We start from the raw sequence: 15,000 nt of genomic DNA, 5'->3' as shown, positions 1-15,000 counted from the left end.
ACCCCCCACTCCCAGCCAGTCTCCACCAAATTTTGCAACCCTTCACAATTTGTGACCCCAGGGGGCAGTGTTGCGTTTTGTTGTGTCTGTACAGCCTGAATTGGCTCACTTTCTTTTCAAGCTCATATTAATAACATAATTCGGTCAACGTATTTCCATCTTCGTTCCATAAGCCGTCTCCGCCCCTCCCTTACCCCTCACACTGCTGACATTCTCGTCCACAGCCTCGTCACCTCCCGTCTCGATTATTGCAATTCACTTCTTTATGGTCTCCCCAACAAACTCCGTCATAAACTAGAACTGGTCCAGAATTCAGCAGCCCGTATTATCACTAGAACCCCTTCCTTTCACCACATCACCCCGGTTCTCCAGCAGCTTCACTGGCTCCCAGTTAAATTCAGGTCCATCTTCAAAATTCTCTTCCATACCTTCAAAGCCATCCATAACCTCTCTCCTGCATATATCTCAGACCTTATAAGTATTCACACCCCCTCCCGTTCGCTCAGATCGTCTTCTTCCATCCATCTTGCTGTTCCTTCTGCCCGTCTCACTACCACGGGGAGCAGAGCTTTCAGCCGCTCTGCTTCCCGTCTCTGGAACTCACTCCCCGCAGACATCAGGAACATCGACAATTTCACCCTTTTCAAAACCAGACTCAAAACACACATATTTAAATCTGCCTATGACCTCTGATTTTATTTAACTGTTTCTCTCTTTGTTTTTTCTTCTTTGCGTTTTATTGTTGTTTTATTGCTGTTTTAACGTGTTTTCTGAATGTATTTTCTGTCAAGTGACCTTGGGTGTTCTGAAAGGCACTTTTAAATAAAATGTATTATTATTATTATTATTATTATTATTATTATTATTATTATTATTATTATTATTATAAGAAGAAGATGCTACGTTAAAACCATAAACCACGTAAGCTTTCACTCATCAGCCACAGATCCTCACTCACAGCATGCTGGGCTTCCTACCATGTTGACTCACTCACATGTTCCCTCTCCTACATTAGTTGGTGACGCAGTGAATTAAAACATTAGGAATCCTTTAATTCACCGCTTCACCTGTGTGTTTTTCCTGTTTGTGAGACGAACCCGTCCTCCTTAACCAGGTTACTGGTACGGAAGCCTGGAAAGGCCAAAATTCCTCAAAGGTTTTTTCCCTACTGGCTGATATGAATAAATATAATAGAATAGAGTAAATTTTATTAGTCCCACAGTGAGCACATCCACTCATTACAGCAGCACATCCACTTAGAGACACAGATTACAGTAAAACTGATTCCAGCCATGTTTGCTTTGATAACTTTAATAACTTCATGCTGGAAGGGTTTAATTTACATCTATTTAATGAACCATAAGACATGAGATTTCATAGTAAATATGAAATCAATCTTATAGATCTTTGGGTACTTTTAACCATAAGATTGGAACTTTTTATTGCAGGGATTATGTAACACTTCGTATTAACTGAGAGACAAGAGAAGAGAGAGTCACCTTTAAAACGTTTGAGAAGATTTATTTCTAAACAATTTTAAACAAGACTAACTCTAAGTTCTAAGTGATGAATGGATCTTGGTGTGAATGAGACGTGAGATGAATGGTGTATGAGTGAGTGATGTTGTCATCAGAACTCTCGTATCTGGAGAAGCACGTCTGAGTGATGAAGTGATGTTTTGCTCTTAAGCTATGATCGGAGTTTCATAAACACATTCGACACCATGTTGTCGCTCCACACATACCCTTCAGGATGAGACCTCCGTACAGATTCAGAATGCCAGGTCCTCGAACCCCTCTTTCAGTACCGGAGCCGATGAAACAGCGTCAGCAGTACGACAGACTAGTCTTTGGATTGTCTCCAGGTAAAAAGCGACAGTTGGTTGACAGCGTCAGATGGACCCGGAGGGTCAGTGAGTTCAGCTTTTATTCTGAAAGGAACCGTTGCTTGGTTGGTAAAGTGCAACAGATTTTATCCAGCTTGATGGTTCTTTGCTTAAAAAGGAAGTCCCGGTGGCCGGTCCGATACTTCTCTTAGAATGCGGTGAACTGAACTAAGATGGCGTGGGGACTGGTTTTATTAATCTGGATGTTTTGATTTACGGTCAAATCAAAGTTTGGCAGATTTATAAACACTCAGAGATTATGCCACGCTTCAGAAAGGAAGGTTCTGATTGGATAAGTAAAAGCAATGTGTCATGTGTTTACATTATTGTGTAGTCAGCATGTCTAGTGCACTAGACTAAAGTCATATTACTTATTAAAGCATATTAATCATAACATTGTTATTTCACAGATTGGTAACATTATGTTATTGACTAACACTTTGTTTGATTAGCTTTATTAAAAATAGAAAGAGTTCTTCTTTCTTCTCTTGGGCTGGAAAGGAAAACAGTTTAGAAGCGAATGCATGACCTTGAGCAATATCTCATGCAGATTCGTTCTTGCTGAAGAGAGGGGTAAAATGACTTTTAGGTGGAAAACAGACTAACTAACAAACAAACAAAACTAACTACTAACTAACTAACTAACTAACTAACTAATAATAACATGATGCATCTGGTCAGGATGCCTCCCTGGTGAGGTTTTCCGGCCACGTCCAACTGGGAGGAGGCCTAAAGGAATACCCAGGACATGGTGGAGGGACTATGTCTCTCACCTGGCCAGGGAACACCTTGGGATTCCCCTGGAGGAGCTGGCCCAAGTGGCTGGGGAGAGGGAAGTCTGGGCCTCTCGACTTAGGCTACTGCCCCTGCGACCCGACTCCGGATAAGCAGATGAAAATTGATGGATGGATGGAAATAATAACTGGTAATATTATGAAAGACATGATATTGCCCACCCCAGATGGAATTTGAAAAAATGTACATTAATCATAATTAAAAGTTCCTGTGTGACATTTGTGACATGTAGCTGTAACTCCTTACGGACGGACGGACGGACGGACGGAAGTGGTTTATAGTTACTCTGTACCCAAAAAACATTCAGACCTCATTTAACATTCTAACAAAAATTGTTTACTTTTTTTTTCAACTGTACAGAAAAACTGACATAAAGTAAAACATTCATTTAAAATCTATGCTTTCATACAAAAATCTCTAAATATTCCCAGATTGCCTTTGTGATGTGAGACTTCTACTTATAGTTTTATAAGGATCATACATTTTAAACTTTTCTTACAATAAAATAATATTTGCATCAGTTGCTGTCAATAAAAATAAGTCCTAATATTAAACACAAGAGGGTGTTCAAATCAAGACAGCATTTTATGTGTTTCATAAGCCACCTAAGAGTGAACTCTGTGCCAAAATCTCAAGAAGATTGTCTTAACAGAATTTGTGCTACAACTGCTAGCCTAAAAATGTATTTGCATAAATATAAAGAGCAAACCTCTTCGTGGAGCTGCGATTTACGTAACATGAACAATGTCCATCAAATCTCATGAGACAAACAGGATAACGAACGTAAGAAGATATGTTGTTCTGTTTTGTGTACTCACTAATAGAATTACGATATTTCAAGAACAGTAGTCGAACACAATAACTTTAAAAATTAGACATTTTCCATAAAACTGCTCATTTCCACTTGCTTTATAATATTAGCATTAGCAATTTTGTTATTAAGTAAGGAATGACAAGAAATAAGAATTAACAATTGTTACGTCCCTCAGCTCGCTAGGAGAGATGTGTAAGAGGGAGTAAAAGATGTGTGTGTGTAGATTTAATAATAATAGAGTAAATGTGTCTCCAACAAAGGATTTTATCAAACAAACACAAAGAGCCGCTATGTACAAAAGGGAAAAAGGCTAACAAAAAGCACCAAGCCAAAAGGGCTTGGAGGAGGGAAACTAACCTAAAATACTCTTGTACAAAAAAAAAAAAAACACTAAACTAACGAGAGCCGTCCTGATTTCCCAAAGGAACTCACCCGAGGGATTAATAAAGTTCTATCTTATCTTATCTTATCTGATAAGCAGAGACGCTTGGGGGAAATCCAAAAGTGGAGTCGAAGGCAAGTCCAAAGTTGAAGTTAACCAGAAATCCTAACGAACGAGAGTCAAAACCACCAAAGTACCACTAACCTAACCACATGAGGAGAAGAGAGAAGCCTGAACAACTTCGTGCCCACACTTCCCTGTACCTTCTCCCACCCCCAAATTCCACTACCTCCGCTCCGCTCTGCTCCGACACGAACGCCGGAGCAAAATCGGTCCCGTTGTAGTCAATCAGAGCAATTCCACTACTGCGGCCGTGCTCCGGCGGTGCGGCGCAGTGCGCCGCCCTCTATTCCGGCAAAAATAGAATCGATCCTATTTTTGCCGGACGCCGGAGCACCTCCGCAGTCAATGGACAGAAATCACAACCGTCCAACAGGAAAAGGAGCAAGCACAACTTCCGTTTTTCACAATAAATCGATAAAAAAAAGGCGTTTTTTTGTTTCATATGCACAGGTTTAACAACTTTTAACAACTATCAATGGCGGCTGAACTTTAAATGCACAAAAATAAGCCATAAATACAGTTTCCACTATCAAAGTAGTCACACTTTGTTGATCCAAACACTGCTGATCTCTCAACACACATGATGGGCAGATTAAACAGTTCATTTCGATGCTTCTCCCACACAACGGGTGTTTGGATCTAACTTCTGCGTTTATTGCTCGGACTGTATCGCAAGATCTCGAAAATCCCGCGCATGCTTGTTTGCCCACCTCAGGTCTCCGCACCGGAGCGGAGCCGTTGGAGAGCAGGTAGCAGTAAAAATTGAGTTCGGAAGCGAGCGGCTGCGGAAGGCGGGGGCGGACCGGAGCGGAGCGGAGGTAGTGGAATTTGGGGGTCAGACTGAGTGCAGGAGAGCAGCTTTTAACAGCTGTTCAGTGATTACTGGTGATTATAAACAGTTGGGCACCGGGAGACGGGTGAGGCAGAAGCCACTGAGGCCATCTTGTGGCCGAAAAGGGGCAAGGCACGTAACAACAATAACACAACTATCAATAAATAAATGTCAAAGAGTAACCAAAACAAAAATCGTATGTAACCATTAAAGGTTAAACTGTGTTGTGTGTCCATCTTCATGTTTTCATAGTGGCTGAGCGGAGAGCTGACCAGAAACAACGGTGGTGGCAAAACCCAGTTGGGTCTGTGATGGAGTGATGCACGCCTGGAGTGATTGCCATCTCATCCACAGTAAGCACACACTCTCTTTCCATCTCTGTCAGATTTTTAACCTTCAAACTGAGCATGTCACACACCTCTCCTAACACACCTGGTTCCAGTTTAACGGGCTGCATTTGTCTTTGCAGGGTTCTAACATCAGGCAGAGGGATACTCATGTCCTGAAGAAACCTGCAGCCGGTTGAACTCAGAAAAACAGAGTTGTACGGCCTTTTTGATTGTCTGTTTACTCCATTTAATGCCTCTTGTGCTTTTCATGCCTTTTTGATTTTCTATTTCCTCCCTTAGGTTTTCCAGCTGGGTTCCCTGGATGCATAGCTGGTTCCTTTCTCCTCCTGGTCCTGACGCCAGCTCCTAATGGCTTCCTGGGATGTCCCCCTCTCCTGATACCATCTCATGTCCCCTCTCACTTTCCCTCATCTCATTTGGCTCACTGCTGCTGCTGCTTTCCTCATTCTCTGAAATTATAATGGCACTGTTAGAATAAAGAATCATTTTTAAATAAAATTGATACAAATGTCTAATATGTCAAAAGATTTGTACCACAGTTTACTTGAGTACAATATATGTGTGGTCACTGGTCAGTGGATCAACATGCAGTGGTTCTGCTGTACTTCTCACTGCGGGATCCTTCCTCCTCCTTGGTTCAGGGCGATGAACAAACACAGCATCAGCCCTGAGTCTGTGATGCACGCTTAGTAAACTGTCCCTCCTCAAAATGTGCCTGTAGAGTGGTGTATTAGTTTATTTCCTGCCACATTTAACAGGTTAATTGCAACCTTGTGCAGTTGAGAGCAGAACATGTAGAGCCTTGATAGAAAACATTTGAGAGTGCACGTTAAACTCGCTGCACACAGCTTTTTGTTATTGTGATCTCTGGTCATGGTGAGGTTGCTCCTGCTGACTTGAGCCAACCACTTTCTTCGTCTCTCTGCGTCTTTGGGTAAGCCGTAATTCTGATTCCTCCCTCAGACCGTTTGCTATATGCAGGACAGCCAACCATGGTAAGATAATCAACCTATAAAGGGATTATTAAAATACTATTTTTGTAAATATAGAAATATTGAACTAAACCAAAAATATAGAGATGTAAAATTACATTTTAAATTGTTATCCAACCCTAAAATTAGTCATTTCAAATTTTAACCCACTGACAAATTTTATTTTAATAATAATCAAAATAAAGTAATTCAAAAGAGTTTCATTAGGTCTTGAGTACATTGCTCAAAATTAATGATTCAACTTATTTGTGCATATGTAATGACTAAACATAATGTTGGTAAAATGCTTTATTAAAAATGCTATTATACATGTTGTACAAGTTTGTATCCATTTTTTCACAAATAACACTTTCTTAATCTACCTTGTTTGACCATACAGTTTTATTGAAATTTTCTTTTTAATTAGTTGCTAACTACCTCCGCTCCGCTCCGGCACGAACGCCGGAGCAAAATCGGTCCCGTTGTAGTCAATCAGAGCAATTCCACAACTGCGGCCGTGCTCCGGCAGTGCGGCGCAGTGCGCCGCCCTCTGTTCCGGCGTCCGGCAAAAATAGAATCGATCCTATTTTCGCCGGACGCCGGAGCACCTCTGCAGTAAATGGACAGAAATCACAACCGCCCAACAGGAAAAGGAGCAAGCACAACTTCCGTTTTTCACAATAAATCGATAAACAAAAAGCGTTTTTTGTTTCATATGCACAGGTTTAACACCTTTTAACAACTATCAATGGCGGCTGAAGTTTAAATGCACAAAAGTAAGCCATAAATACAGTTTCCACTATCAAAGTAGTCACACTTTGTTGATCCAAACACTGCTGATCTCTCAACACAAATGATGGGCAGATTAAGCAGTTCATTTCGATGCTTCTCCCACACAACGGGTGTTTGGATCTAACTTCCGCGTTTATTGCTCGGACTGTATCGCAAGATCTCGAAAATCCCGCGCATGCCTGTTTGCGCACCTCAGGTCTCCGCACCGGAGCGGAGCCGTTGGAGAGCGGGTACCAGTAAAAATTGAGTTCGGAAGCGAGCGGCTGCAGAAGGCGGGGGCGGACCGGAGCGGAGCGGAGGTAGTGGAATTTGGGGGTTAGTCAGGCTATAGAAGCCAGATAAACTGGTTTATAGATGCATGTACTGTCTTCACATAAAAATATAAAATAATGATTGTAAAATGTATTCTACTGAACATATATCATCATTCAAAGCATAAACACCTACATATTTTCTTCAAGGTAAGCTGGAGCATAATTCTAGCTTTCAATAAACACTTTAAAATGGATATTACAACTCGAGTTTAGGGCTTCTTGTAGGGCTTAAAGTTATTAAATATGCTTATTATAGAGCAGTGTGTTGCATTACTAGATCAAATGTATTGCTATCATATATTATAGTAATGTATGTGGTCTAAATGTGTTCTACAGTGTGTTAGGACTGTCGTATTCCTGTTATGAAGAACAGTCACGGGTGTTTGTCTTCCTACAAATGCTCAGAAAAATATAAATAGGCTGCTTTGTGAAGGAATTAGGACATAATATATAATATTATTCAATAATTACCACAAATCGCCAGGGGAAATGTGATTATATTACATTTTTGTGATTTGTCCCACCATACGCCGTTCAAACTGACTTACGGCACTGTGGGATGTTTGGAACTGAGAGCTTCATGAACCACGTGACCGCGAGTCGGCAAGTTCAAAGAGTGTCGTAACTCTCTTTCTACAGCTCTGACAGAACCCTGCCCTCCTCTCCCAATGATTGGACAGGAATTCGAGAAACGTGATTGGTAGCTAAGACTCGTGCTCTCATTGGTTCCACCCAAGTTCCTCCCACCGAAGCTAGAATTGAGACAAATTGATTTGTAGCACTGTAGATTTGAGGTTTGTACCTGTAGAATGAAATGTGTGTTTTGAGAGTTTTGATTTCAAACATGTACCTTGATTTTTTTTATTTTGGAAGTCTGCTAGTTACAAAACGAAAGTTTCATGTTTCTGAATGAATGTTTGATGTTACAAAATGAGTAGTAAATGTACAAAATAAAAGTTTGATTTTACAAAACAAAAAATACACGTACAAAATACAATGTGCCTGTTACAAAACAAGAAATACAAGTACAAGTTGAGAATTACAAGTTAGAAAACTAAAGTTACATGTTACGAATCCAAAGTTACATGTCATGAAACATGTTCCAAGTTACAAAACTTGGTACAAGTTACATTGAACATTGTCCCAATCCTAGCTCCATATTGCCACAGCTGCCCTGGGGAGCACTGACGAGGCAGCATTCTCTGGTCAGAGTTGGGATTGAGCATGCAATCTTCCGATTACCGGAAAACCCGCTCCACTTCCTGACCTACTGCTGTCCCATACAGCACATGACTTAACTAAGTCTCCACCATCTTTAAAATTAAACTATGGAACTGTATCGTCATAGGGATTGAGATGTTAGCCGTGCCTATGAAAGAATTTCATATACGCTGTGCAAAAGGTTCAATGAGTTATCCTGAGTGTTCCTTTCATTGCGCCGGTTGAAGTGAGCTGACAGGACGCTGGCAGGAGAACATGTTTTTTTGGGGGCGGGGCCACGTGAGGAATAGCGAAGGCGAGGGTGGGGCCGGGTGGGTACGCAGATAGGGTGTGGAATGGGGGGGATCTGCAACCCCCCCCCCCCCCCTTCCCAGGTTCAGATCGACCCTGATCCGTCTCCCTCAACTAAGGCCAGAAAGAAAACAAAATCGGAGGTTAAGCGCTTGAAGCTCCTTTTCCCAATTACATTGAATGCAGCATGACGTAAACAAACACCGACTCCAGAGGCACCAAAGTGGTTGCTGCTAGGATGCAGGATGAAGCAACAATTACTGCGTATTTAAAAAAGACCAACAGTGTAAGTAGGCGGACCGATCTGTCTGTTTATGCGTGTTGGTTCTAGTTTCAGTACGTTGTTGTCATGTTGGGACTTACTCGTTATAAGTGCCAACGCCTCATTGCTGACTTTAACAAGTCTCATCTACAAACATGATCCCTCATGAAGTTACTACTTTACACCAGAAGATAGTGGAGATGTGGAACCTTCAGGCTGAGCAAAGTTTGGGAGTTTTTAGAGTTTGAAAATCGCCTCCCGCCGAGCGGCTCCCAGTCAGGGAGAGGAGATGCGTGCAGCATGAAGAGCGCAAATATTAGATAAAACGTATAACTGCCGGCAGGTCTGGTCTTTGTTGACTGATCACTTTGTCTGGTCATGACTGACTCTGATTATGAAGCAGAATATTGACTCGGATGAAGAAATTCACTCATCCAGCCGGGAAGATTGACGCTGCTGCAGCATCAGACAGCTGGTGCTGCACGAGAGGTGTGTGGAGTTTACAAGCTCCAAACGTTGGGTCTGATGTTTGTTTAACCTTCTCTGGGACGTGATGGGTGTAGAAATGATGGTAAAAACTTGGCTAACATGACAGACGTAGCTTCAACGTAAAAAACAAAAAGCCGTAAAACAGAGGCAGATGCCGATGCGTTACAGATTGGAAGTCAAAGTGTGCCACAAAATCATAACAAAGTAAAATGTAAGAGATTTATATATTTGTCATGTTGCAGGTGTGGATGACGGCAGACCATGTGTGGCAGAGCTGATCAGGAGGTAAAAATGCAGGCTTCAGAAAAAGTAAAATGGTTTTAATGGTGGACTGGGAATGACAGGAACAAAACAACAACGACTACAAGCAACAATGATCTGACAAAGACTGGCACAAGGAGGGAGGTATAAATATACAGGGAAATCAGAAACACATGGGCAGGTTAACGAGGGGCAGGTGAGAACAATAAGGGCTAATCAGGGCAGGATAGAGACACAGTCAGGAAGGCAGGGGCAGAACGTGACAATATTTATGTATAAATTAAAACTTTCCAAATATAATGGCATTTTCTAAATGAAGTAAAAATATGAAGGAACATCTGTTGGCCAGGCTGAAAAGTTTGGGAACCACTGCTCTAAGTGATGAGTGAATTTCGTTTTCTTAAATATATTTTATGTGCAGTTTTTTAGGGCTTTTATGTTTTCTGTAAAGATCGGTATGCTGAAAATCAGTTAATGTTTAAATGAAACATGTTTTGCATAAAGCATGAGCTGTTGGTTAGTATTTGATTGGGAGAATAACACTTGACTGATTTGAATAGTGTTGATCAGGCAGAGCTTTGTTGCATAATGGCTTCAAACACGCATATAATAGCTAGTTTTTTAGTAAACCATTGGTTGAAATTACACATAAGGCTCTTGCAATAGTGTGTGTATGTGTATGTGTGTGTGTGCATGTGTTTGGGGAAGGGTACATTGGAACTTTGTGCGCCCCCCCCCCCCCCCCCCCCCCCCAGTTTGAAAATCCTATCTGCGCCCCTGGGGGCTGGCGCTGGTTGGCTTGGAGCCTGTTGATAGCTGCTTGCAGTTCTACTGACTTGAATTTGCTGCATTTGTGGAGAAGAATCTTAATCAGGTTTTGAAAATTATTTCATTTTTCAAGTTCTGATAGCCACTATTAATGCTTTCACACTGAAGAGAGTCTGTGTTAGAAACTTAGCTACACTCTGGCATTTTTACATTGGATTGTCCTCTACTCTTTAGCCTCTGGGCCCAGTCTAGTTCTTCCTCAGATGTGGCTACAGCGCCATCGTCTGGCCCGAGAGCACCAACACAACAGCTGATCCACACAAGCAGCTTGTGGTTTTATCATAGATTCAAAAAAAAAAAAAAAGTGTTACAGTTCTGACTCAGAAAGATGGCAGCTGCTGAAGTTACTGATTAACATCTGAGACTTAATAAAGTGCAGGAAGGGAGGCATTATGGCACGTCCTGCAACCTTTGATCAGAAAGTCTCCTTATAACTTCTAAAGAACCAGAAGAGGAATACAAGGTACTCCAGGGACCACAAAGCTCCAACTACATAATCTGATTTATTCATTCCAGGTAAAAATTTTATTCGTTCATCTATTTCTTTCTGTTTAATTGGATGTTTTTCTGGTTTTTAGATAATCTGGGAATTGTTGTTGCTAGAATCATTGACTGTAAGTCATGTGACTGTGGGATGACAAAAATTAATGCTCAAAAGTTTATATATATATATATATATATATATATATATATGAGTCAGTCTGGGTATATGTGAACACCTGTTGTTGATTTACGTATAAAGGTTTAGAGTCATTTGTGAATGTTGCTCAATCCGGGTGAATCACATCCAGAGGATCACATGACAGAAAAATAAAGCAAACGTCAGAGTTTGTTTTTGTCTTTTAAGGTTCTTTCTAAGTTTTGGCCTTTCGGGGCTGAGACTGTTCGTTGTGTTATTTGATGTAATATGTGTACATTTAAAGAGCAAGTCACCCCCAAATAAACTTCTTTTTGCTGATAAACTAAATAAACGAGTGTCTAATCGTGCTGCAGACACGTGTCGTCAATAATTTGGCACTTCAGTGCATCTTAGTTAAAATTTAAATATTCTGCCTAAAACTGGCAGTGTTGCGCTGTCGTCAGGGAAAAACTCTGCACTGTATTTGAATTTAAATCTGCCACCGCTATTGGCTAAGAAGTATGCTATGATGTAAACTGGTACATTATGATGTCACAATGCTGTCGTGAGCCTGAGTGTGTGTGTGTTTGTTAGCGGCTCCACCCTCTCGGTCTGCCAGGCAACAGCATGTGTTGCATTTTTCAAACATGAAGTGGGAGTGGAGTTAGACTCTGGTAGGGGGTGAACTATTTCCTCAGCTTGACCCAACTGGTTCTGGATCTTTGGCTGTTGACATGTTATTCAAAACATGTCAACAGCCACCAATGATGTAATGGAAATTATTACAATAGAAATAATTTCTGAGAAGACAAAAAACATAACAAGTTGTACATACAGAGCACCAGGATCCCGTGTAGAACCTTTTACAAATACAATTACTGAAATGTTGAGTGGAATCTGCAACAAGCATATATTTCTCTGTGGAGAATATTGATCTGGAAAATGTAAATAACTCAAAGACTGCAAACGATTTTATAAATTCAGTGTATCTACTGGGTCTGTTTCCACTGAAAACCAGACCAGCAAGAATAAATGCACACAGTTCAACTACAATAGATAATATCTTTACTAACGTTGCAAGGGAAATAGAGAGAAGTGGAATTGTAATGACAGACATCAGTGATCACCTGCCAATTTTTACAGTCTATAAAAATAATCGGATAAAATTTCAACATAAAACGTAAAGACTAATAAGAGATCGGTCACCAAAGCGCTATAAAATGCACTAAAAAGAGACTTGGAACAGCAAAACTGGGAAACAGTTTATGTTAAAGATGTAAACATGGCTTACAACTCCTTTTTAAGAATATTGTGTAACCAATTTGATGAAAACTGTAAAACCAAAATTTAAACAAAAAGACAAGGGATGAACAATCCATGGATGACAAAAGGGCTGCAGAATGCCTGTAAGAAAAAAATCCTTATATAGATGCTTTTTAAAGCAAAGAACAAGTGAAGCAGAAAATAGGTACAAAAAATACAAGAATAAATTAGTTACTATAATAAGAAAACAAAAAAACAGATTATTATAGCAATTTATTAGACAAAAATATAAATAATATCAGAGCAACTTGGGGAATACTAAATAGTGTAACAAAAAGAAATAAAACAGCTTCATCTGTTCCGCAGTACTTTGTAAAGGGACAGTCGGGAATTAGTGAAACTAGCACAATAGCAAACGAATTTAACAATTACTTTACTAGCGTGGGACCAAACTTAGCTAACATTCCTAAAAGAACTAATTATAACATCAGTGGAAACATAACAAGTAATAAAAATAGTATACTTCTAAGTCCAGTAACTAGCGATGAAATAAGAATCATTGTAAATAAATACATCAATAAAAGAACTACTGACTGTAACGGACATAATATTAAAAAAAAATTATAATAGAAAATATCATCCATCCCTTCACGTACATATGTCATTTATCTTTCACAACAGGGACATTTCCAGATAACATGAAAATAGCAAAAGTAAAAAAAAAGAAAGAAAGAAAAATAAATAAATAAATAAAAAGAATTCTGGATAACAGATTCCTTCTCATGCTGTTTAAAGATATAGCTACTAGACACTAGGGTTGTCACGGTGTGAAAATTTAAACTCAAGGTTTTTGTGACCAAAATTACCACAGTTTTCGGTATTATCGCGGTATTTTTTTTTTAAACGTGTTACATTTTCACACAATTAAATAAACCCTGCATGTCAGGAAATATTGTCCTCAGTTTGTGTCTAAATTTAGCCTAAAATGTGTTATTTTGTAATTATGTTGTTTATTTGTTTATATTTTTCCCCTTTAGTCTTTAAAATACCAACATTTGCCCATAACTTCTTATTTTTTGTCTGTTTGATGTCATCATTTAAAAAATATTAGACCAGATGATACTCAGTACTCAAGTAGCCTTCTAATCAGATACTTTTTTACCCTTACTTGAGTAATAAACCCTATATCAGGAAAATATCGTCCTCGGTTTGTGTCCTTCCAGTGAGCTTTGCAGATGTGGGAAAATGTCATCGGGCAGTAATCGTTGTTAAATTCATAATTATTCTCGGAGAGAGACCAACTCTTATCTGCCCCTGGGAGCCCCGTAATGCATAGCGTCATTTCAACATGGCGGTGTCCGCGACACGGTTTATATGCAGGTAGCGGCGCTGCGGCTGCTTTATATAGCGACTCGTTGCATTCTCCCTCAACCCAAATCCTCGGATCACGCATTTTAGCTAAAACGCTAACGTTAGCTTGCCTTGCGTTGACTGTAGAGTTGTGGGTGATGGTCACGCAGATGTGTCATGAGATTTGAAGTGTTGCTGCCTTTCACAGACACTTTTTCTGCACGTGCTGCAAACAGGATAGCCGTCTTCTATCAACTGTCCCTCGACATTCTTCAGATATCCAAAAGATGCCCGTACTTCCCACTTTGTCTTCTTTGAGGGATAATAAATGTCCTGAGCGCTGCCGTCTCCTCCTTTGGCCATTATTTCAGCTTTAGCTTAAAGAAAGTTTTGGTTGTAAACAACAAAGTGCGCATGTGCCGCCGGCAACTTCAGCAGATGATACGGTGGCTGGTAAGGGTCACCGCGCCTACACCGCAGCCACGGTAATCCACCGAGATGATATATGTTTTAAAAAACAAGACGGTTATTATTATTGTCAACTTTTTTACCGGGGTTTACCGCTACACCGGTTACCGTGACAACCCTACTAGACACCGGTCCTCCTCAGGCCTCATCACGTTTAAATATGGGTCTAGTTTGTTGTTCCAAATAGTTGCCACACCACCTGGTATATTCTTCCCCTATTATTCCATCTCCAGTGTCACTAGTTGACTCTCCAGCCCCGTGAAAATTATTATTAATGGAATTTAAACCTTTTAGATTCTGTTTTGTTAAAAAGGTTTCCTGCAAGCACAGAACATCACACTGATCCAGCAGGTGGTCCACAACAAATCTGTGACTCCTGTCCTCCACACTCTGGCCCAGCCTCGCGCCACGGCAGTTAGAAGAAATGAGCTTTCATCCAGAGTTAAGCTGCTGTGTCCTGGGCTGCCTGGGACTCATTCATCAGACCAAAAGGGACAGCACTGGGGGGTGACCCCAAAGAGTCTCCATACTGTACACAGGCCCCCTCAGGCCAGATCTGCAGGTTGTACATCTCACACACATCAGAGCATTCAGCAGACGCTTAGAACGAAGAGAATCTGCTGTTAGCTGTGACTATTTTTTGGCCCATGACCTCACGGACCAGTTCACCCTTCAGGTAGCTGCACAACA

General features: G+C 40.6%; 1 protein-coding gene across 1 annotated transcript in view; it reads left to right on the top strand.

The window, feature by feature from the left end:
• The first annotated feature begins 10,993 nt into the window (after positions 1–10,993).
• The window catches only part of LOC129163499 (uncharacterized), a 7,926-nt gene continuing 3,919 nt past the window's right edge, over positions 10,994–15,000 (top strand). Inside the window, exon 1 of the mRNA XM_054741310.2 lies at positions 10,994–11,126. The gene's annotated coding sequence lies outside the window, so the exon portion shown is untranslated. The remainder of the gene's footprint in view (positions 11,127–15,000) is intronic.

Source organism: Nothobranchius furzeri, chromosome 11, assembly GCF_043380555.1.
Source record: "Nothobranchius furzeri strain GRZ-AD chromosome 11, NfurGRZ-RIMD1, whole genome shotgun sequence".
Lineage (NCBI taxonomy): Eukaryota > Metazoa > Chordata > Actinopteri > Cyprinodontiformes > Nothobranchiidae > Nothobranchius > Nothobranchius furzeri.
This window is presented reverse-complemented; position numbering and strand designations above follow the sequence as displayed.